The 21,838-nt window shown below is 43.0% G+C and overlaps 1 pseudogene; it reads left to right on the top strand.

Moving 5' to 3' along the window:
• The first annotated feature begins 6,846 nt into the window (after positions 1-6,846).
• Positions 6,847-8,238, top strand: LOC147964639 (uncharacterized; annotated as a pseudogene).
• The last annotated feature ends 13,600 nt before the right edge of the window (positions 8,239-21,838 follow it).

Here is a 21,838-nt window from a genome sequence, read left to right as displayed (position 1 = left end):
GCAGCCACGCTCTCGGTGCAGGCGGCGGCACTCGGGGGGACACGACCATCGTACGGGTCTTCACGAAGCATTTCCCAGCATCATCTTTGTAAGAAGGGGGTGCGGGAATGGAGATCGGGATTCATGGATTCAGGGGTTACTGGCACTGGAGCAGACGAGTCGGCGAAGCTTAAGGAGGGAGACTTAAATAGACCCAAATATTTTCATCGCAAACGGTTCCTAGAAAACAACTGCGTGTGATGTTGTAGATATTTTTATTAGCTATGAAAGACGAATTTAGAGTAAAGTGGCAACGGATGGTGTTTTAAATGTACGAGAAATTTTGTAGTACTAATACAATTGTCATGTCAAATTTTGGAAAATTTCAGGGGTCATTTTGACCTTTTAAGACATTTAAGTGATTTTCTAGCCATTTAATGACCGTAATTGAAATTTGAACTACATATACATGCAACAGCTAACCATAATGGTTTGAAAAGTCATATTTTGTGTACTTGTGTGCGATTTAATTCCATGTACAGTAAATTGGAAGGAATTTTCAAATATATTGGTCTAACGGCTATGACACAATTAAGCATGGAGTGACATGGCATTTAAATTCCAAAAAAATAAAAAAAATCAGAAACACATGAAACCTTGGTTGATGTAATGTCATGCCACCAAGATGATGTGGTAATTTTTTTGGCATGTGTGACGAAAGTTTGGACACACACCCCTCATAAACCGAAGCAACTCACTAGAAGGCTCGTGGTTTCGAGAGGGAGCAATGCATGTTTGATGACGAACGGGTGATAGCTTCCTCTTACAACCTTCAAATTTTTTCTATGTGTAATGTGCACTAATACAACTGTCATGTGAACATTTGGAAAATTCTAGAGGCCATTTGACCTTTTAAAGACATTTAAGTGATTTTCTAGCCATTTAATGACCGCAGTTCAAATTTGAACTACATGTACATGCAACGGCTAACCATAACGGCTTGAAAAATTATATTTGTGTACTTGTGTACGAGTTAATTCCATGTGCAATAAATTAGAAGGAATTTTCAAACATATTTGTTTCACGACATGGACACACGTATATGTATGCATGGAGTGACATGGCATTTTAATTCTGAAAAATTAAAAAAAATCAGAAACACATGAAACCTTGGTTGATGTACTGTCATGCCACCAAGATGATGTGGTAAAAAAATTGGCATATGTGACGAAAGTTTGGACACACACCCCTCACAAACCGGAGCAACTCACTAGAAGGCTCGTGGTTCCGAGAGGGGACAATGCATGTTTGATGACGAACGGAAGATAGCTTCCTCTTACGGCCTTCAAATTTTTCTATGTTTAACGTGCACTACTATAACTGTAATGTGAAAATTTGGAAAATTCTAGGGGTCATTTGACCTTTTTAAGACATTTAAGTGATTTTCTAGCCATTTAATGACCATAATTCACATTTGAACTACATCTACATGCAACGCCTATCCATAACGGTTTGAAAAATCATATTTGTGTACTTGTGTGCGAGTTAATTCCATGTGTAATAAATTAAGAGGAATTTTCAAACATATTGGTCTCACGACATGGACACATATGCATATGTATGCATGGAGTGTCATGGCATTTTAATTCCAAAAAATTAAAAAATGATCATAAACACATGAAACCTTGCTTGATGTAATGTCATGCTACCAAGATGATGTGGTAAAAAAATCAGCATGTTTGACGAAAGTTTGGACACACACCCCTCACAAACCAAAACAACTCACTAGAAGGCTCGTGGTTCCGAGAGGGAACAATGCATGTTTGATGAGGAACGGGAGATAGCTTCCTCTTACAGCCTTCAAATTTTTTCTACGTTTAACGTGCACCACTACAACTGTAATGTGAAAATTAGGTAAATTCTAGGGGTCATTTGACCTTTTAAAGACATTTAAATGAATTTCTAGCCATTTAATGATCGTAATTCAAATTTGAACTACATCTACATGCAACGGCTAACCATAACGGTTTGAAAAATCATATTTGTGTACTTGTGTGTGAGTTAATTCCATGTATAGTAAATTAGAAAGAATTTTCAAGCATATTGGTCTCACGACATGGACACATGCATATGTATGCATGGAGTGCCATGTCATTTCAATTCCAAAAATTTTAAAAAATGATCAGAAAAACATGAAACCTTGCTTGATGTAATGTCATCCACCAAGATGATGTGACAAAAAAATTCGCATGTGTGATGAAAGTTTGGACACACACCCCTCACAAACCGGAGCAACTCACTAGAAGGCTCGTAGTTCCGAGAGGGAACAATGCATGTTTGATGACAAACAGGAGATAGCTTCCTCTTTCGGCCTTCAATTTTTGTTTCTACGTTTAACGTGCACTACTACAACTGTACTGTGAAAATTTGGAAAATTCTAGCGGTTATTTGACCTTTTAAAGACATTTAAGTGATTTTCTAGTCATTTAATGACCGTAATTTAAATTTGAAATACATCTACATGCAACGGTTAATCATAACGGTTTGAAAAATCATATTTGTGTACTTATGTGCGAGTTAATTCCATCTGCAGTAAAATAGAAGGAATTTTCAAAAATATTGGTCTCACGACATTGACACATGCATATGTATGCACGGAGTGCCATGGCATTTTAATTCCAAAAAATTAAAAAATGATCAGAAAAACATGAAACTTTGTTTGATGTAATGTCATGCCACCAAGATGATGTGGTAAAAAAAATTGGTCTGTTTGACGAAAGTTTGGACACACACCCCTCACAAATCGGAGTAACTCACTAGAAGGTTCATGGTTCCGAGAGGAAACAATGCATGTTTCATGACGAACGGGAGATAGCTTCCTCTTACGTCCTTCAATTTTTTTTCTACATTTAACGTGCACTAATACAACTTTCATGTGAAAATTTGGAAAATTTCAGGGGTCATTTGACCTTTTAAAGACATTTAAATGATTTTCTAGCCATTTAATGATCGTGATTCAAATTTGAACTACATCTACATGCAACAGCTAACCATAACGGTTTAAAAATCATATTTTTGTGTACTTGTGTGCGAGTTAAAAATCATCAGACGATGTAAATATCTGGTGTTCAAAAAAGAAAATGTAAAGATCTGGCAAGACAACCGGCCCCCACACGATTGGCACTCTATCTCGCGGCTCGAGGTTTGATAGGTGAGTGGCGGGGATTATTGATTAGACACGGTTCTGTATTGGAAACCGTCAGCTATTATGTTCACACACGAATTTTGCTACGGGAATCGTGTGCAATTCAAACTACAATACTCATAAATTCCGGCTAACGGCGTGTGTACTGTTCCCATCGATCTAGATTCCGGCTGCCAATAAATACTACCTTGCTCACATCGTCCCGCCTGCATTCTCATCTACATCCTTCCCTCGCTCGCCCTCTCTCTCTCAAATCTCTGCCATGGCGCCGCCGGTCTGCCCACGCGCCGACGAGGAGTCGCCGCCCCTCGAGGACGCTCACTCGAATAGCAGCGACGAGGACCCCTACGTGCCACCGGACGAGGTTGCGCCAGACCTCCCAACTTTGGATTGGTTTTGGGGCCAGTACAACCTTTGTCTGTGGAAGTCGCTGCCGCCGGCTGAGAAAGCCAGGCAAGTGGCATTCAAGAAGGAGATGGCGGAGGAGGAAGCCAGGTACCAGGCGGCATGTGAAGCCCGTGATGCCGCCTGGAAAAAGGAGGCTGCAGAGCTTTGGGGGCGGGCACGTCGTCGTGTGGAGGAGGTGTATGAAGACGGGTACTTCGCGAGGAAGGTCGTAAGCATTGGGCGCCTCATCGCTGCATGGAGGTGGGCCGATAAGCTCCAGCGTGCCACCGACGAAATGGCAAGGTCGTTCGCGCGCGTCCGCCAGCAAGAGGCAGATCACTATGTCAAGCGCTGCGAGGCGGAGAAGGCGGAGTACCGCCTCCGCACTGGGAAGACACCGCGCACCAGGGAGTCGCTGGCGAGGGGCTGCCGGAATACTGGCCCCAGAAGGGATTATTTGTTTTAGTATTGTTCGTTTTCAACTAGCAAAGTGGCCCGCTCGATGCGCGGGCTAGGATTTTTTGAAGTTATTTTTTGAGAAAATGTTATGTAATTTGTCCATAGAAAATTTAAACCAAATGTGATGATATTATCAAGTATTAGAATTTTGTGAACTTTTTTTCTTTGGTATGTTTGGTTTTTTATTTGAGTAAAGGTGGATGGGAATCCGTCAGCTGGGGTGACACACCTGTGGCCCTATGGGTGTTATGTTTCTTACATTTTAACTGTAGAACCTCACAATTCCCATTTCTCATGAATGATACATTTGCTTGTAAAAAAATTTGGACAACCAAATTGCTACATAGACTACTTTGTTTTGGTAGTGCACTATCTTATGTGCATCCGTCAGAGGTACTTCATGCCTTTTTTACACCTTTAATATGTAGCTTCATCTATCTTTTTTTTAATTTAAAATATGTGTGCGAAACTACTTCCATGGCGAGCCGACATCGGTTGTGGGCATGACACGTCTTACCTTGTGCCATTAGTAGTCAAGGTGCTTGTCGGTCACCATGGAGCTCCAAAATAGGTTATGATGTAAATTGTTTTATATGTATTAATGATGTACTCCCTCCGTCTCAAAATGTGAGACACTTTTTGAGGAATAAAACTTAGACTGCTTGGAAATATGTCATGTATATATGGTACTGGTGATGTATCAGGTAGACGGCTAGCTCATTTAGGCTGCTTCAGATATATGGGCCATGTAAATGGGAAGTTCTAAATCACATCAGGAGTAATTGAGCCGCATTAACTTATTTTGCTAGATGCAATGGACTGTAAATCGGGTTAAATTTAATACAATGCATGTGACACACAGGAGGTGGCGTGAGCGATATCCGACATATTGGACAAGGAGACACTTCGGCAGCAGAAAATAAAGACATGGTTAGAAACTACACATATTGTCACCCACGCAAAAAAAAAACTAAGCATATTATTTGTGTTCATGAAAAGAACAACCTTTTGATCAAATGTCATTGCATATATATTTGGACTCCCGTGGCAACGCACGGGCATATACCTAGTATAAATATATGTGTTGTCCATTCACATTTTCCGTACTTTGGACTGCATTCTTCAAATTATATCTACATATTTTTGCTAACATTTTTTATCATGTTGCTTAGTTTTTTATAAACAGAAATTTATTACTTTCTTTATTACATAATAGTTGGCGCTGATTTAGTACACATCAACAGCTAAATTGGAACAGAGGGAGTAGTCCTCGTTGCTTTTGTTTTAATGTAGTCATAAGTTAATTGCTAATGCTACCCAAGATTGGTATATTTATTTATTGTTTTTTACTGAAATTGATTTAGATTTTTTATAGTCTTGATATCCATATAAACTTTGCTGGTATGTACTCCCTCAGTTCCTAAATATTTGTCTTTTTAGAGATTCAACTAGACTACTACATACGGATGTATATAGACATATTTTAGAGTATACATTCATTCATTTTGCTCCGTATATAGTCACTTGTTGAAATTTCTAAAAAGACAAATACTCCCTATGTTCCTAAATATAAGTCTTTTTTAGAGAATCCACTATGGACTACATACGAAGCAAAATGAGTGAATCTACACTCTAAAATATGTCTATATACATCCGTATGTAGTCCGTAATAGAATCTTTAAAAAGAATTGTATTTTGAAACGGAGGGAGTGATTGTTTTTATAGACGTGCACAACAGTACCAAGGGTGAGCGTACTGTGTTAAAAAAAAATGCGAAGTGAGGACTCTGGGAGAGCAAACAATATATCGTTAAAATATAAGCCATCTTTTATATTTTGGCTATCGTACCAATCCATTACTCTTATTACCAGAGAACCTTGATATATTTTGTCTTAATATGAGACACGTGCACTCAGGTGTGTGTACTCCAAAACGTCATTAGTTTAATGGGTCCCACCATTATTATTCTCCACTTTCCTATTCTATAGACTTATTGACTTCTCCGTTCCTGTTTTCCCCATCCATCTCCTCCGGCCCCCTTTCTCTTTTCCTAAATCTTGCTTCTCACTCAAAAATTGCTGCTGCTGGATATCTCCCATCAGCTTTCTTTGCTGATTCGCTTCATGGAGGTTTATCTTCGTCACCTGGAGTGTCGGGACTGAAGATGGTGTGAGTTCTGTCTTCAGATAACTGTAGCAGATTAGAAAGAGAAATGGACGGCCGATATAGCTCCTCACGTTTACAGTTCGTCGCTAGCCGTTGGATGGCAGATTGTAACATTACTTTTCGTTACTGTTACTTTTCACTTCTTGCCGTGAGCTCTGCACCTATAAAGACAGCCGAGTTGTGGCTGGCTCTGATGATCGAATCATTCAATGAATTGTCGTAATGGCCAAGTATACTCCTAGCTAATACAAACTCCTCCCGATCTGGGTGAAATTCCCCAATTACATCTCTCAAATCCCTAACTCTAGATCGGAGAAATAGTTAGGTCCTGACAAATTGGTATCAGTAGCCAGCGTTTTCCTTGGCGGAGGCGCTTCCTGGTGGGTAGAAAATTTTCCTCTCGAGGTATTCCCACCCAATTCCCCACCCTTTTCATTGGAGTCGACGGCGGCGTGGAGGCGGTGATCGACGACGGCGTTGGCAGCGGCGATTTGTTCGGGTACAGATCAGTCGAGCCGAAGCGGTTGGTTGAGCTCCCTGCTCGATCGGTAAAATTCCACGTCTGAGCGTTGATCTGTGTACCTTGGTAGCATGGATCGAGGCGGCGGCAGGATCTGGAGGGAGCAAGGGTTGCGGATGTCACCCATGGTAAAATTCCTTACCTCTTCTTCAGATCGAGGCGATGGGGCGTGCGAAAGCAATCGATGAGGTGGATCTGCATGAAATGCTATCTCTCAGGGAAGATGTGGGGATTATGCAGAAAGACCAGGCTCAAATGTAGGCTAATATGGCAAAATTGCATGATGATGTGCATTCCATTAGTTCAAAACAAGGGGAAATTGCGACACGGGTGGGCAGTGTGGAGCAAGTAGTTCTGGACTTGAGCAAACAACTCTCAACAATCAACTCAGTGTTGCAAGCGCCAGTGAAAGAACCAACAAAAGGAAGTAATACTGACTTGCCTTCAAGCTCTCAACAGAGACCCAAATCACCAACAATGTCGCAGGAACAGTTGCAAAGTCAAGCACTCAGAACAGAGCAGCCGAGGAAACAATTGGAAGCAGAGAAGGAGAAAACCAGACAATTGAAAGAATTGCATCTACACAACTTGCCTCCCGTCAGAACTAGCAAACCAGCAGCCCCTCCTGGATATGCACAACAAGGTAGGACAGATCAGGCAAGTCCTTTGGGCACTCCAGTCACAGCCAGACAACCTACATACACTCCCGCTTTTCAGCAATACTATCAGCAAAATAGAGATAGGCAACTGTGGCAGGGTTATGCAAAAACCTATGAACAAGATATGCAGTGTCAGTTCATAAAGTCTTTGACAAAAGGACCTAAAATGGATTTTTCTAGATTTGAAGGAGAAGACCCTGTTGGTTGGATCAGACAGTGCAACAAGTACTTTCAATTGTCTGGAGCACCTGAGGAATATAAAGTTTCTTTGGCTCTGCTATATATCATTGGTGAAGCAGATGTTTGGCTAAGAAGATCTGGTCTACTAAAGAAGGAAGTATCATGGAAGGAATTTTGTACAAAGATCACCAAAAGATTCTCTGCACAGGGCCCTTATGACTTGACTGAAAAGTTTAATTCAGTGAAACAGTCTAACAGCACAGTGTTTGAATACACATTTTTTTGTGAAGATCTTATGGCTGATGTACAAGAGGAAACTCCAGAGTTAGGAGAATCTTGGTTTGTAAGATGCTATGTCAATGGACTAAGAGAGGGTATAAAATACCAAGTAAGACCATTGAGGCCTCAAACTCTTACAGATGCTTACTGGTTAGCAAAAGATGTGGAACCTTGTCATCCACCTGTAACTGCCAGCACAAAAAGAACTATTGTCCCTTACAACAACTACTATCAGAAAAGTGCTGGTGGATATCCAAAAAAAACAGAGTGCTACTCCTTCTCTCAGCAACAAATTCCTATTAGACATGCTGAAATTCCTACAAGTAGTGCACAGAAAATCAGGAAACCAGGAGAATGTTGGAGGTGTGGAGACAAGTGGGTGCATGGTCACAAATGCAAGTTAGTTCCTAATGTGCATGCTATGCAACAAGAAATAGAGGAACAAACCACTTATGACACGAGGAACAACAGTTAGAGGAACAAGCGGCGCCAATATCTGAAGGATATCAGGCTATGTTCATATCTGCTTTTGCAATGGAAAAAGGCAGTCGCCTTGTTGGATTCTGGTAGCACTACATCTTTCATCAATCAAGATTTTGCAATAAAATCCAATTGCAACATGCTACCTGTCAAACCTAGAAAAATTGCAGTAGTTGGTGGTGGTATATTAGTGTCTGCTGCAATGGTGCCCAACTGTCAATTTTAGATTGCTAAAATGACACTTTCTCACAGTTTTAGAACACTATCTTTACCAAGCCATGATGCAATTCTCGGTTATGATTGGTTTACTGCGGTTAGCCCTGTTGCTTTTGATATTCCTGCACAACAATTCAGTTTTACACATGGGGGCAAGCAAACTGTGTCCACAGCTGTGTTCACTACTCCTGCTAGTGTGAAAGAGGTTCCTCCTAAGAAAAGGGACAAATTCATGGACAAAGGGCCAGAGGTTTTCCTGTGTCAAGTTCATAACATACTCATGGATGCACCTGAAGGTTTTAAAACTCCAGCACAAATACAGAAATTACTGCTAGAGTATGCAGATTTGTTTGAGGAGCCTAAAACACTACCCCCTCATAGGGCTTTGGACCATACAATTCCATTAGTGCAAGGGGCTGCACCACCACATGTCAAACCTTACAAGGTTCCCCAACACCAAAAGAAGGAAATGGAGGAGCAGATAAATTTTTTACTAGGTGCACATTTGATAAGACACAGTCAGAGTCCTTTTGCAGCTCCTATTCTGTTAGTAAAAAAGAAAGATGGGTCCATGAGGCTATGGACTGATTTTAGAAAGCTTAATTCACTGACCATTAAGAACAAATTCCCTATACCTGTTATAGAAGATTTGTTAGACGAGTTGCATGGAGCAAAATACTTCACCAAACTGGATTTAAGGTCTGGTTACCATCAAATCAGAATGGCACCTGAGGATATACATAAAACAACCTTCAGAACGTTCCTTGGCCATTTTGAGTTTCTGGTCATGCCTTTTGGCCTTTCCAATTGTCGGTGCCAAAAACGACAGATCTCGGGTAGGGGGTCCCAAACTGTGCGTCTAAGGTCGATGGTAACAGGAGACAGGGGACACGATGTTTACCCAGGTTCGGGTCCTCTCTATGGAGGTAATACCCTACTTCCTGCTTGATTGATCTTGATGAATATGAGTATTACAAGAGTTGATCTACCACGAGATCGAGATGGCAAACCCTAAAAGCCTAGCCTGCATGACTACGGTAATGATTATCTCTTCCCTCTGGTCTAAGTCCTCCGGTTTATATAGACACCGGGAGGATCTAGGGTTACACAAGGTCGATTACAAAGAAATGAATCTACATATTTGGTCGTCAAGCTCGCCTTCCACGCCAAGGAGAGTCCCATCCGGACACGGGTGCAGTCTTCGGTCTTCGTATCTTCACAGCCCATCAGTCCGGCCCATGGCTAACAGGCCGGACGCCCAAGGACCCCTTAGTCCCGGACTCCCTCACCAATGCCCCTGGCACATTCCAGGAACTCATGAACACCATTTTTGGTCCATATCTGAGGAAATTTGTGTTGGTGTTCTTTGATGACATATTAATTTTCAGTAAAAGTCTCAAAGAACATTTAGAACATATCAAGTTGGTTTTGGAGCTCTTGAGGGAACATCAGCTCTATGCTAAGATGTCCAAGTGTGTTTTTGCAGTGCAACAAGTAGAATACCTGGGGCATGTTATCTCTGAAAATGGTGTGGCCACAGATCCACAGAAGATTGCTGCTAAAGCTGAGTGGCCTATGTCTGAAAATATCACTAAACTCAGAAGTTTCCTGGGTCTAGCTAGATATTACAGAAGGTTTATTGAAGGATATGGCATCATATGTAGACCCTTGCATGATTTGCTTAAAAAGGGAATTTCTGTTGGTTAGTAGAAAACACCAAAGCTTTCCAACAACTCAAACAAGCCCTCACTTCTGCTCCTGTATTAGCTATGCCAAATTTCTCCCACCCTTTTATCCTGGAAACTGATGCATCAGGCAAAGGAATTGGGGTTGTTCTAATGCAGCAAGGCAGACCTGAAGGAAATATGCCCTAGAGGCAATAATAAAGTTGTTATTTATATTTCCTTATATCATGATAAATGTTTATTATTCATGCTAGAATTCTATTAACCATAACTTAGTACATGTGTGAATACATAAACAAACAGAGTGTCCCTAGTATGCCTCTACTTGACTAGCTCGTTAATCAAAGATGGTTAAGTTTCCTGGCCATAGACATGTGTTGTCATTTGATGAACGGGATCACATCACTAGAGAATGATGTGATCGACAAGACCCATCCGTTAGCTTAGCATAATGATCGTTTAGTTTTATTGCTATTGCTTTCTTCATGACTTATACATGTTCCTCTAACTATGAGATTATGCAACTCAAGAATATCAGAGGAACACCTTGTATGCTATCAAACGTCACAATGTAACTGGGTGATTATGAAGATGCTCTACAGGTGTCTCCGATGGTGTTTGTTGAGTTGGCATAGATTGAGATTAGGATTTGTCACTCTGTGAATCGCAGAGGTATCTCTGGGCCCTCTCGGTAATGCACATCACTATGAGCCTTGCAAGCAATGTGACTAATGAGTTAGTTACGGGATGATGCATTACAGAACGAGTAAAGAGACTTGCCTGTAACGAGATTGAACTAGGTATGATGATACCGATGATCGAATCTCGGGCAAGTAACATACCGACGACAAAGGGAATAACGTATGTTGTTATGCGGTTTGATCGATAAAGATCTTCGTAGAATATGTAGGAGCCAATATGAGCATCCAGGTTACGCTATTGGTTATTGACTGGAGATGTGTCTCGGTCATGTCTACATAGTTCTCGAACCCGTAGGGTCCGCACACTTAACGTTCGATGACGATTTGTATTGTGAGTTATGTGTTTTGATGACCGAAGTTTGTTCAGAGTCCCGGATGAGATCACGGACATGACGAGGAGTCTCGAAATGGTCGAGAGGTAAATATCGATATATTGGAAGGTTATATTCAGACACCGGAATGGTTCCGAAGTATTTCGGGTATTTTCCGGAGTACCGGGAGGTTACCGGAACCCCCCGGGGAAGTAGTGGGCCTTAATGGGCTTTAGGGGAAAGGAGAGAAGGGCCTCAAGGGGTGGCCGCGCCCCCCATGGCTGGTCCGAATTAGACTAGGAGGGGGTTCCCCCCCTCTTTCCTCCGCCCTCTTCCTCCTCCCCTCCTTCTTATAGTTGGAATAGGAAAGAGGGGGGCCTGAATCCAACTTGGACCGGGAGTCCAAGTAGGACTCCCCCCTTTGGCGCGCCCCCTTGGGCCGGCTTCCTCTTCCCCCTCCTTTATATACGTGGGAGGGGGGCACCCCAAAGACACACCAAGTGTTCTCTTAGCAGTCTGCGGTGCCCCCCTCCACAGTTACACACCTCGGTCGTATGGTCGTAGTACTTAGGCGAAGCCTTGTGATACGTCTCCATCGTATCTATAATTTTTGATTGTTCCATGCCAATATTCTACAACTTTCATATACTTTTGGCAACTTTTTATACTATTTTTGGGACTAACATATTGATGCAGTGCCCAGTGCCAGTTCCTGTTTGTTGCATGTTTTTTGTTTCGCAGTAAATCCATATCAAACGGAGTCCAAACGGGATAAAAACTGATGGCGATTTTTTTGGAATATATGTGATTTTTGGGAGTAAGAATCAACGCGAGACGATGCCCGAGGGGGCCACGAGGCAGGGGGGCGTGCCCCAGGGGGTCAGGCGCACCCTGGGCCCTTGTGGCCACCCCGTAAGGCGGTTAGTGCCCTTCTTTCGCTGCAAGAAAGCTAATATCCGGATAAAAATTGTGTCCAAAATTCAGCCCAATCGGAGTTACGAATCTCTAGGAATTTAAGAAACGATGAAAGAGCAGAATCAGGAAACGCAGAAACAGAGAGAGACAGAGAGACAAATCCAATCTCGGAGGGGCTCTCGCCCCACCGCCTCCATGGAGGCCATGGACTAGAGGGGAAACCCTTCTCCCATCTGGGGATAAGGTCGATGAAGAAGAATAAGAAGGGGGCCCTCTCCCCCTCTCTTCCGGTGGCGCCGGAACGCCGCCGGGGCCATCATCATCACCGCAATCTACACCAACACCTCCGTCATCTTCACCAACATCTCCATCACCTTCCTCCATCTATCTACAGCGGTCCACTCTCCCGTAACCCGCTGTACCCTCTACTTGAACATGGTGCTTTATGCTTCATATTATTATCCAATGATGTGTTGCCATCCTATGATGTCTGAGTAGATTTTTGTTGTCCTATCGGTAATTGGTGAATTGCTATGATTGGTTTAATTTGCTTGTGGTTATGTTGTTGTCTTTGGTGCCCATCATATGAGCGCGCACATGGATCACACCATACACTACAAAAAAATACACTTCCGTGATGATACGTGTTTGTCACAATAGGTCGCGTTTTTTGTCATGCATGTACATCCATGACGATTTTATGACAGAATCAAGATAGTCATACCTGTGCTGTCGTAGAAGTGTTCCATGACATTACCAAAATTATCATCACGGAAGTGTCCACTTCCATGACGATAAATCGTGCATCACAGAAGTGCTTTCGTCAAGGGTGACCGACACGTGGCATCCACCGTAATGGAACGCCGTTAAGCTATCGGGTCCGGTTTTGGATCCGATAACCCATTAACAGCCCCGACCAATGGGGATTTTCCACGTGTAAAATCATCATTGGCTGGAGGAAACACGTGTCGGCTCACCGTTGGGACAGATGTCATCCACTCATTGGACCCAAGGCGTCTATGATACATTGACACGTGGCATGGCCCAATAGCGGCCCATTCCTGTGAAAAGGCCGGCCCGTTTGACTTGGTCAAAAGGTGGCAGGCTGACCTACGGAAAGCCTGTTAACGGCATGTTCGCATATAGCCCATTTATAGCCCGCTAACTCACGGCCAGTTACGGCCGACCGGAATTAGGCCCAGTAGCGTCATCTGGGCCGTCCAATATGATTCCAGCCCATTGTAACTTCCGGCCCATGTATGGCCCATGAAGTATTTCGGCCCATATGAGTCCCTTTGTAACTCTTGGCCCATTAACGGCCCGTGGTGAAACCGGCCCATAATGAACAGTGTATCGCTTTATACCCATTAGCGGCCCATTATTCCATTGGGTCGTTTCCAGCCCGTGTTACCTTTCAGCCTTCTCAGGGCCCATTTATTCTTGGGCTCATTTCCAGCATTCGGTTACTTACGGCCCGTTACTGGCCTTTTCTGCTTATGGGCCAAATTCAGCCCATGGATACAGTCGGCCCGTTAATCTGTTGGGCCATTTTCATAGCATCATCAAATACGGCCTATTAACGGCCCGTTATGGTCAGCCCATAAAACATACGATTTCCACTCAAGCCCATTTACGACCCCTTATACGGCCCGTACAAGGCCCATAGATGAGACGACCCATATAAGGCCCATGGATCCGACGACCCATAGAAGGCCCATGGATCCGACAGCCGATAGAAGGCCCATGGATCTGACAGCCCATAGAAGGCCCACGGATCTGACGACCATAGAAGGCCATGGATCGTCCATCCCATAGATGGCCCATGGATCGTACGGCCTGTGGAGGGCCATGGTCACTACAACGTTTGGGCGAGTTGGCCCCCGTTTGAACGATATAGCATATTCAAAGAATTATCCTACTCTATACTGTCACCTCTAAAAAACATACACTATACAATAAAGAGACTAAGGCATAGAAACATAGAATAATCCTACATTATACAATAAAGAAATTACAGACGATTATACCCACTGGGGATTATGGTTCCGCGCTAGTGATAATAAAGCATACACAAACAATAAATTACATACATTAGGCAAATACAGCTCCTACATCATGGACGCGCATAAACATAACTTACCATTTGAACTATAATCTCTTTAGAAAATAGGATTGACTGGATTTAGATAGCACAAATTTCACTCTGCAAAATCTCCAATTCCTTTGTTGTTACCTCAGTGTCTTGTTTCATTTTTTTGACTCCTGCATCTAATACCTGCATGTCTAGTCTCAACTTGTTGATTGTATGTTGAGAATCATGTACACGTTGTCTTGCCACCTCTAGTTGATGCTCGAGAACATCAGCACATTCCAATTCCAACCCATATTCATTCGGTAATGACCATGCTGCACTGCTCGCAGATCTTTGTGTTGATGTCACTTCATCCTGAAATGTTTCTCTAAGTACACATGACTAGGGCAAAAATATAGTTACAACAGTGAAGCGAGCAAGACAGACTATTTTGTACATGGCAAAACAAGACTAACAATAATGTTACACGTCATGAAGCATAAGCAGGTGATATTTTAAAAATTATAAAAAAGGTAGTCTGTGCAGCTTGCATACAGAAATCTCTCTTAGCTCACCAGAGGAGCATGATGTTGGGGCCCAATCCAAAACACAGACAAGTTACAAATTTAGACAGCTCGTTGTGTAGAAGTAAGCAAGCAATTGGCCATTTTGTAGCTGAATTAAAGTCTTACGGAGCATAATGAACAACATAGGGTTTCATACAAACATAGTACAACAAGCAAAACTATGCAATCATTAGCCTAGTATAAACTAGATTGTGAGCCTCATGCAATAATAGTTGGTTAATAGACTTCAAAGCTTCAGGCACACTTCGACAAAGTAATTAAATGGTAAGGCCTTTAATTATGTCAACTAATAGTTATACAAGTACCCAACATCAGGCATCATTCTTTGGGCATCTCATTAACTGAGGACAAATAAAGAAATTGAAAAGAGCAAATTAACTATGCCTGAAACAAACAAGGAATTGAACTATTGAGTTGGATACAGTGACTTACCTTAACAGGTTGAAGAGGCTCAGTGCAGCTCCTACTTCTCTTGCAAGGCTCCTTCCTAACATCTTGTACTTGGAAATCCTCAATCTTATCTTCATTGCACCCCCTCTGCAAGGTGACACAAACTAGTCACTCGTCTCCTTGGAAGATAAATATGCATACTTTCCAGTCTGTGAACACAAAAGGATGAGATTATAACAAAATGACGCCACATAATGAAACATGCTGCATCTCTTGCACTTGCACACAATGAAATGAGCATTTACTATGTCTGCACTATGTAAAAACTAGGCATACCTTCGAACTAGATCTCCAGGTACTCTTGGAGAGCCTACTTTAGTGTACAGCAAAACTATCTCACCTACGAGTTAGAAAAGGCCCCACTACAGCAGCCCTTAGTGTTTAAATCATTGACAAGCTCTGTTAGAGTGTTAGGTCAAGAACATCAAGTAATCAAAGCAAACAGTCCTAGTATGGCTGCCTGATGCAAACAAGCAATTGAACAGATGTGTGAGCAAATCTTACATATCAAGAAAAGAAGCAAAGAAGGAGGCTTAAAGGCCATCACTTGACTGACCAGATTTAAGGGGCATTTAAACATCATGTGCAACGTATGAACTAACATAACATTGCATATTCCAGATTCTACAATGGAATGCACATGTATGGTGATGCCTAAATGTACACTATAGCAGGCATGAGTGATTCATCATTGCACGCACAATTGAACTACAGGTTAAGGGCCAGTTCTATTCCGCCTTTCAGGGCTTATTGTCAAAATAAGCCATAAAAGATGTAAAGAAGTCATTTTTGAGTTATGGGCTTGGGCTTAACTAATTTCGCTTTGGAGGGGGGTGTTTTGGGTAGAACCTCACTAAAAATTGAAGGGAAGGGGAATAGTGAAATGACTTTGTTGTCTGCCTATATTACACTCAAAATGCAACTGTTGACGCCCGTGTCACACCTCACCCTCAAGTAAAAACAAACACGCAAGCGTTCATTGCCATGCCCGCTTGCATCTCCTCTCCCCTTTCCCTCTACCTCGATCCCCTGCCTGCAGCACTAGGGTTCCTCCAGCGAGCCGTCGCCACTGGTCCCATCTTGCCTGGTCCTCGACGATGCTCTGTCCAGCTAGGCTACATGGCCAGTGGGTAGGGGCAAATCTCCCTGGCTGTTCCTCCCTTTGGCGCCGCCCCTCATTCTCATGGTCTCCAGCAGCTGCTCCACTGTGGTTCGTCCAACGCACTACTCCGGCAGGCGCTGCACAACTAAGCCTGATGCCACACTGCGGCAGAAGGCACCTTATTCCCTCTCCCCACCTCCCAGGCCGTGGCCTTGAGGTGCTGTTGAAGGATGAGCTCATCCAACAAGGTGAGGATCTCCTCTGATTTTTTGCAAATTTTTCATTCTGATCCACTATACGATGAATTGCTATGAGCTACTTCTGCTGCTGCTATATGATGCATTGCTATAGCTGCTCCTGCTGCTGCTATATGATGAATTGCTATGAGCTGCTGCTGCTATATGATGAATTGCTATGAGCTGCTGCTGCTATATGATGAGTTGCTATAAGCTGCTCCTGCTGCTGCTGTATGATGAATTGCCATGAGCTGCTCCTGCTGATGCTATATGATGAATTGCTACGAGCTGCTCCTGCTGCTGCTATATGATGAATTGCTATGAGCTGCTCCTACTGCTGCTATATGATGAATTGCTATGAGCTGCTGCTGCTATATGATGAATTGCTATGAGCTGCAGCTGGTATATGATGAATTGCACACTGCTGCTGCTGCTCCTGTATGATGAGTTGCTATGAGCTGCTGCTGCTATATGATGGTTTCAGGTGGTGCTGCTATATGATAATAACCAGCCACTTGGACCATTGAATTTCAATAAATAATTGTTCTTCATTTAAATGTGGGTCATGCATTCTTCGTTTAAATTAGGCAATGGGATCTCTATGGAAAACATTGACCAAAGTAGATTGTGCCAAGTAGATGGTATCTTTGTATTTGCATTTTGAGCAAATAGTGATGGTCTATTTTCCTATCATATTAATTACTGCACTGGGTTCAATTTGTGATGTTTGCAAGTCAAATTAATTTTCATATGGGCAGCAAAATGAAAAAAAATATAATGCAATCTAGACTTTTCACTGATCATACCAAAGATAAGCTGAAAACGCAATGAAAAGAACTAGTTGGCTTATTACATGGAGCTTATATTCATAGGTGCTTATTTTCTTAGGATAACTCGTAATAAATGTCCCTAAGAAACTTGGCCAATAGAACTGACATACAAATAACATGTCACGATGATTGCAATGGAGGAGTGACGTACCATAACACACTGTATAGGCTCACCGCTGCCTCTCCTTTTTTTGCGATGTTCCATGAAATTGCCACATACATCTTGTACTTTCTCATTGTGTAACCCTATCTGCAAGTTGACACGACTAATTTCAGACATCTCTACATGAATACATTGCATATCCCTTGCGCATATTTAAACCACCAATTAATGATTGTGTGCGTAGCATAAACTAGCCTTGACTCTGTGTGCTGGACTAGCAGGCACTCTAAGTGAGCCTAATGTAGTGCACTGGAATTCCTACATGCCACCTACGATTTTGTGTAATGTACTACCTCTGTTCCTAAATATATGTCTTTGTAGAGATTCCAGTATAGACCACATACAGATGTATATAGATGCATTTTCGAGTGTAGATTCACTCATTTTGCTTCGTATGTGGCCTATAGTGGAATCTCTAGAAATACTTATATTTAGGAACGGAGGTATGAGGTAGTATCATGTATGACATCTACATATCTAATTTAGCAGCCAGTAGTAGAAATCATTGTCTGCACAAATGGATTACTGGTCGAAAATCCTAGTAAAGCACGCTGGCAGGCACAGAACAATACAAGAGAGAGAGAGAGATGCACTTACAAGACCATAGCAATGCCTCAGTCCAGGATCTTGGTTGGCCAAGCTGCTAGATCCAGAAGAAACATCGTCCTTGTAGTTTTTGCTAGCTGCATAACAGGTAACAGTGACCTGTTAGTATATTTGAAGTACATCGGGCAGGTGATGCTGGACGGGTTTAAAGGTAACAAGTACCTAGGCCGTAGCAGGTGCTTGGCATCTTGCCAGACGGTGGGAATCAGGTTATAAACGTCAAGGGTGATGACGCTGCGCTGGCTGTCGGGGTCCGGTAAGGAGATCTAGAACCATCGAGTAGGGTGTTTGTGGAGCGGCTCCGGTAGGGTGGACTACGGTGTGGGCGAAGCGGATCTGTGCCCGTGGACGAGGGCGTAGGTGAAGCTGCTCTGGTGGTTGGGTTAAGGATGGTGTCGATGATGCGGATCTGCGGCCATGGACGGGGTGTCAGAAGCTGCTCCGATAGGTTGGATGAGGGTGCGAGGAAGCGGATCTGAGGCCGTGGACTTGTGAGTTGGCAAAGCGGCCCTGGTAGGGTTGAGAATGGTATAGGTGAAGCTACTCCGGTGGGGTTGACGATGGTGTCGGCGAAGCGGCTCCGGTAGAGTTGAGGAAGGTGTCGGCAAAGAGGATCAGAGGCCGTCGATGTGGGAGTCGGTGGGGCAGCTTCGGGGGGGGGGGGGGGGTGGACGAAGCGTCTCCGGTGGGGAGTACGAATGAGCCACTGCAGATGCGCTGCGGTTGACGAGAGTACCGGCGAAGCAGATCCGACGCCGTGGACAAGGCCAGCACTGAATGGGCTATGGTACAGTGGTGGATGAGCACTCTACTTGTTTCTAGGGGAGGTAGGAGGGGTAGATGCGGCCGCAGAAGCAGATCCGGCGAGGTGGACGCCGCTGGCAATGAATGGGCTCTAGTACGCCGGTGGATGAGCAGTCTAGGGTTTCAAGAGGGGAGGGGAGAAAGGCCGATGAAGTACGAACGACGTGATGTAAGATGCTCTGGTGCTGTGGAGTTAGTCGTTTTTGCGGGAGGGGGAGAGGAAATGGGGGTGCCGTGTAGTGGGGGGAATCGGAAGTTACCAAAGCAGCCCTGACCTATTATGTAGATGAGGGCGGTATTGTAACTGTTGGTCTCCGTGCACCAAGGAGAAAAGGGGAATTTCGCATGCTAAAGACTAAGGTGGCGGAAATTTTAGAAGGAGGCGTGAGATTTCGCCGCCCGCGGGATCGTTCGTATCCAGTTTCAACTAATTTTGGACCGTGCTAGAGGGAAGGTCATGCGAGACTGTGTACACGGGGCATGCTCAGCAGTTAATAACTGATGTGAAGTCCACCCCCAAAAAAGACAATAACTTGGGATGATGCGCCGATAACTTGGACGTTCACACGGCATGACCAATCGTACGGGTGTAGTGGCGCGTTCACAAAAAAGGGATCAAACGCTCAGCCTATGTATTTCTCGTGTAAATAGATAATTTAGTGCAATTGGTTATTTACTTTAAACATAATGCATTGACGTGTTAGTGTAGAGGCGCACAAAAAGAAATGGATATTGTAGTCCGCTACTTAAAAGTGTTACCTCATATGATTACATAGCCTCCATTTCATAAATTGCGTACCGGTTGAATTCATATATGAATATTACATATATTACTTCATAATAGAACCTTAAATCATCCAAGACTAATGATTTTGAATGCAAGAGTAACAATGGCTCATGTACATGATAGCTACATTGGTTGTTTGAAGAAACATCACTGTAACTTTGGCATGCACAACTGAAAAGGTTTATTTAAATAGAAAAAAACGTGATACGTGAGTGTCCAATCTTTATAGCATTGAATCGATATTGTACCTTTGGCCATGATACGAAGTAGATATTGATTTATGTTCCGGAACCATATGAATACATACAATGGGATTCCAGCGGAGCACCTTTTGTTTTGAGATTTCGCTCTCTCTCTCACGCACACACACGCTTGCATTTGCATGAACACCGTTTTGTTTATCTTCGTGATGCTTTAAGTATGCCTCTCACAAATGCTATCTACCTATCCCTTAATATAGCTAGATATGTGTCACACAAACTCATTCTCCCTACTAGCAAGATGCCCATGCGTTGCACGAAACATCAAGATGCATTTGTATGAGTAGTTTATCTTGTGGGAGAAAAGGATGAATGAGGGAATTCCTTATTTGCAAATGCGGAGAGGGGTGTGGGTATCTTTTTGCAAAATTGCCATGGTTACCTTCCTATCCGTCGGATATAAATCGGATGGCCTATATTGCAGGATGGCAGGAACACCATCATCACCAACTTTGTTTTTTATAAGAGTAGAGATATGTAAGTGTCACTTCTCCCTCGACACCCACACCCACACCCACATAACCACACACACACACACTTCCTAACACCGAAGGAGTAGGGTGACACCTCGATCTTGATACTAATCTATCAACTGGCTTCTCTCTCAAACACACACACACACACACACGCACACACACACACACACGCTACCCGACACCGAAGGATTAGGGTGGCACCTCGATCTTTATAGTAATCTATCTACTCCTCTTTCAAACACGCACACTCTCGATACATCTTTCTCTCCCTCCCCCTCCCCCACCCCAACAATGACAGCAGAAGGGTGACAACTCGATCTGATCATAATATGTCAATTGGTTTCTCTCTAGAACATTGTGTCTCCGTGCCTCGCTCAGTAGCCCCCTTGATATGTAGGCTTCTCGCGCGCGCACAGCTGTAGTGACGATGACACTGAACCCAGTGTGCCTCGTTTTTACCGGCCTCATGTGATAGTTTTCACCCTGTTTTCTGTTAATTAACAAGGCAACCTTTTCTTTGTTACTACTAGTGAATCTGAAATCATTCGGGGCAGACATAAAATATATCACTTCAACCCAATTATCACAGTAACTATTTTAAAAGAAACTAGCTAGATGCCCGTGTGTTGCACGGAACATCAAGATGCATTTGTATGAGTAGTTTATCTTGTGAGAGAAAAGGATGAATGAGGGAAGGCCGTATTTGCGAACGTGGAGAGGGGTGTGGGTATATTTTTGCAAAATTGCCATAGTTTCATTCCTATCCGTTAGATATAAATCCGACGGCCTATATTGCAGGATGGCACGCACACCATCATCACCAACTCTGTTTTCTACTCCCTCCGTTCCTAAATATTTTTCTTTTTAGAGATTTCAACAAGTGACTACATATGGAGCAAAATGAGTGAATCTAAACTCTAAAATATGTCCACATACACATCCGTATGTGGTAGTCCATTTGAAATCTGAAAAAGACAAATACTCCCTCCGTTCCTAAATATAAGACCTTTTAGTGATTCTACTATAAACTACATACGAATGTATATAGACATACTTTAGAGTGTAGATTCACTCATTTTGCTCCGTATATAGTCTATAGTGGAATCCCTAAAAGGTATTATATTTGGGAACAGAGGGAGTATTTAGGAATGGATGGAGTATAAGAGTAGACATGGAGATATATCTCTAGCATGGTCTACAACAAAAATGTGCTGGACTAGTTAGCGCCGGATGCTCACAATGCGATGACATGAGTTCGAATTCTGTCTTTAACTTTAGATTTTTATATTATATATTGCTTATTTAATATTTACTTCTTTCGCTA

Source organism: Triticum urartu, chromosome 6A (genome assembly GCF_056163025.1).
Source record: "Triticum urartu cultivar PI428250 chromosome 6A, HENAU_Tu73, whole genome shotgun sequence".
Classification (NCBI taxonomy): Eukaryota; Viridiplantae; Streptophyta; class Magnoliopsida; order Poales; family Poaceae; genus Triticum; species Triticum urartu.
The sequence above is the reverse complement of the archived record's forward strand: the minus strand, read 5'-3'. Positions and strand labels throughout refer to the sequence as shown.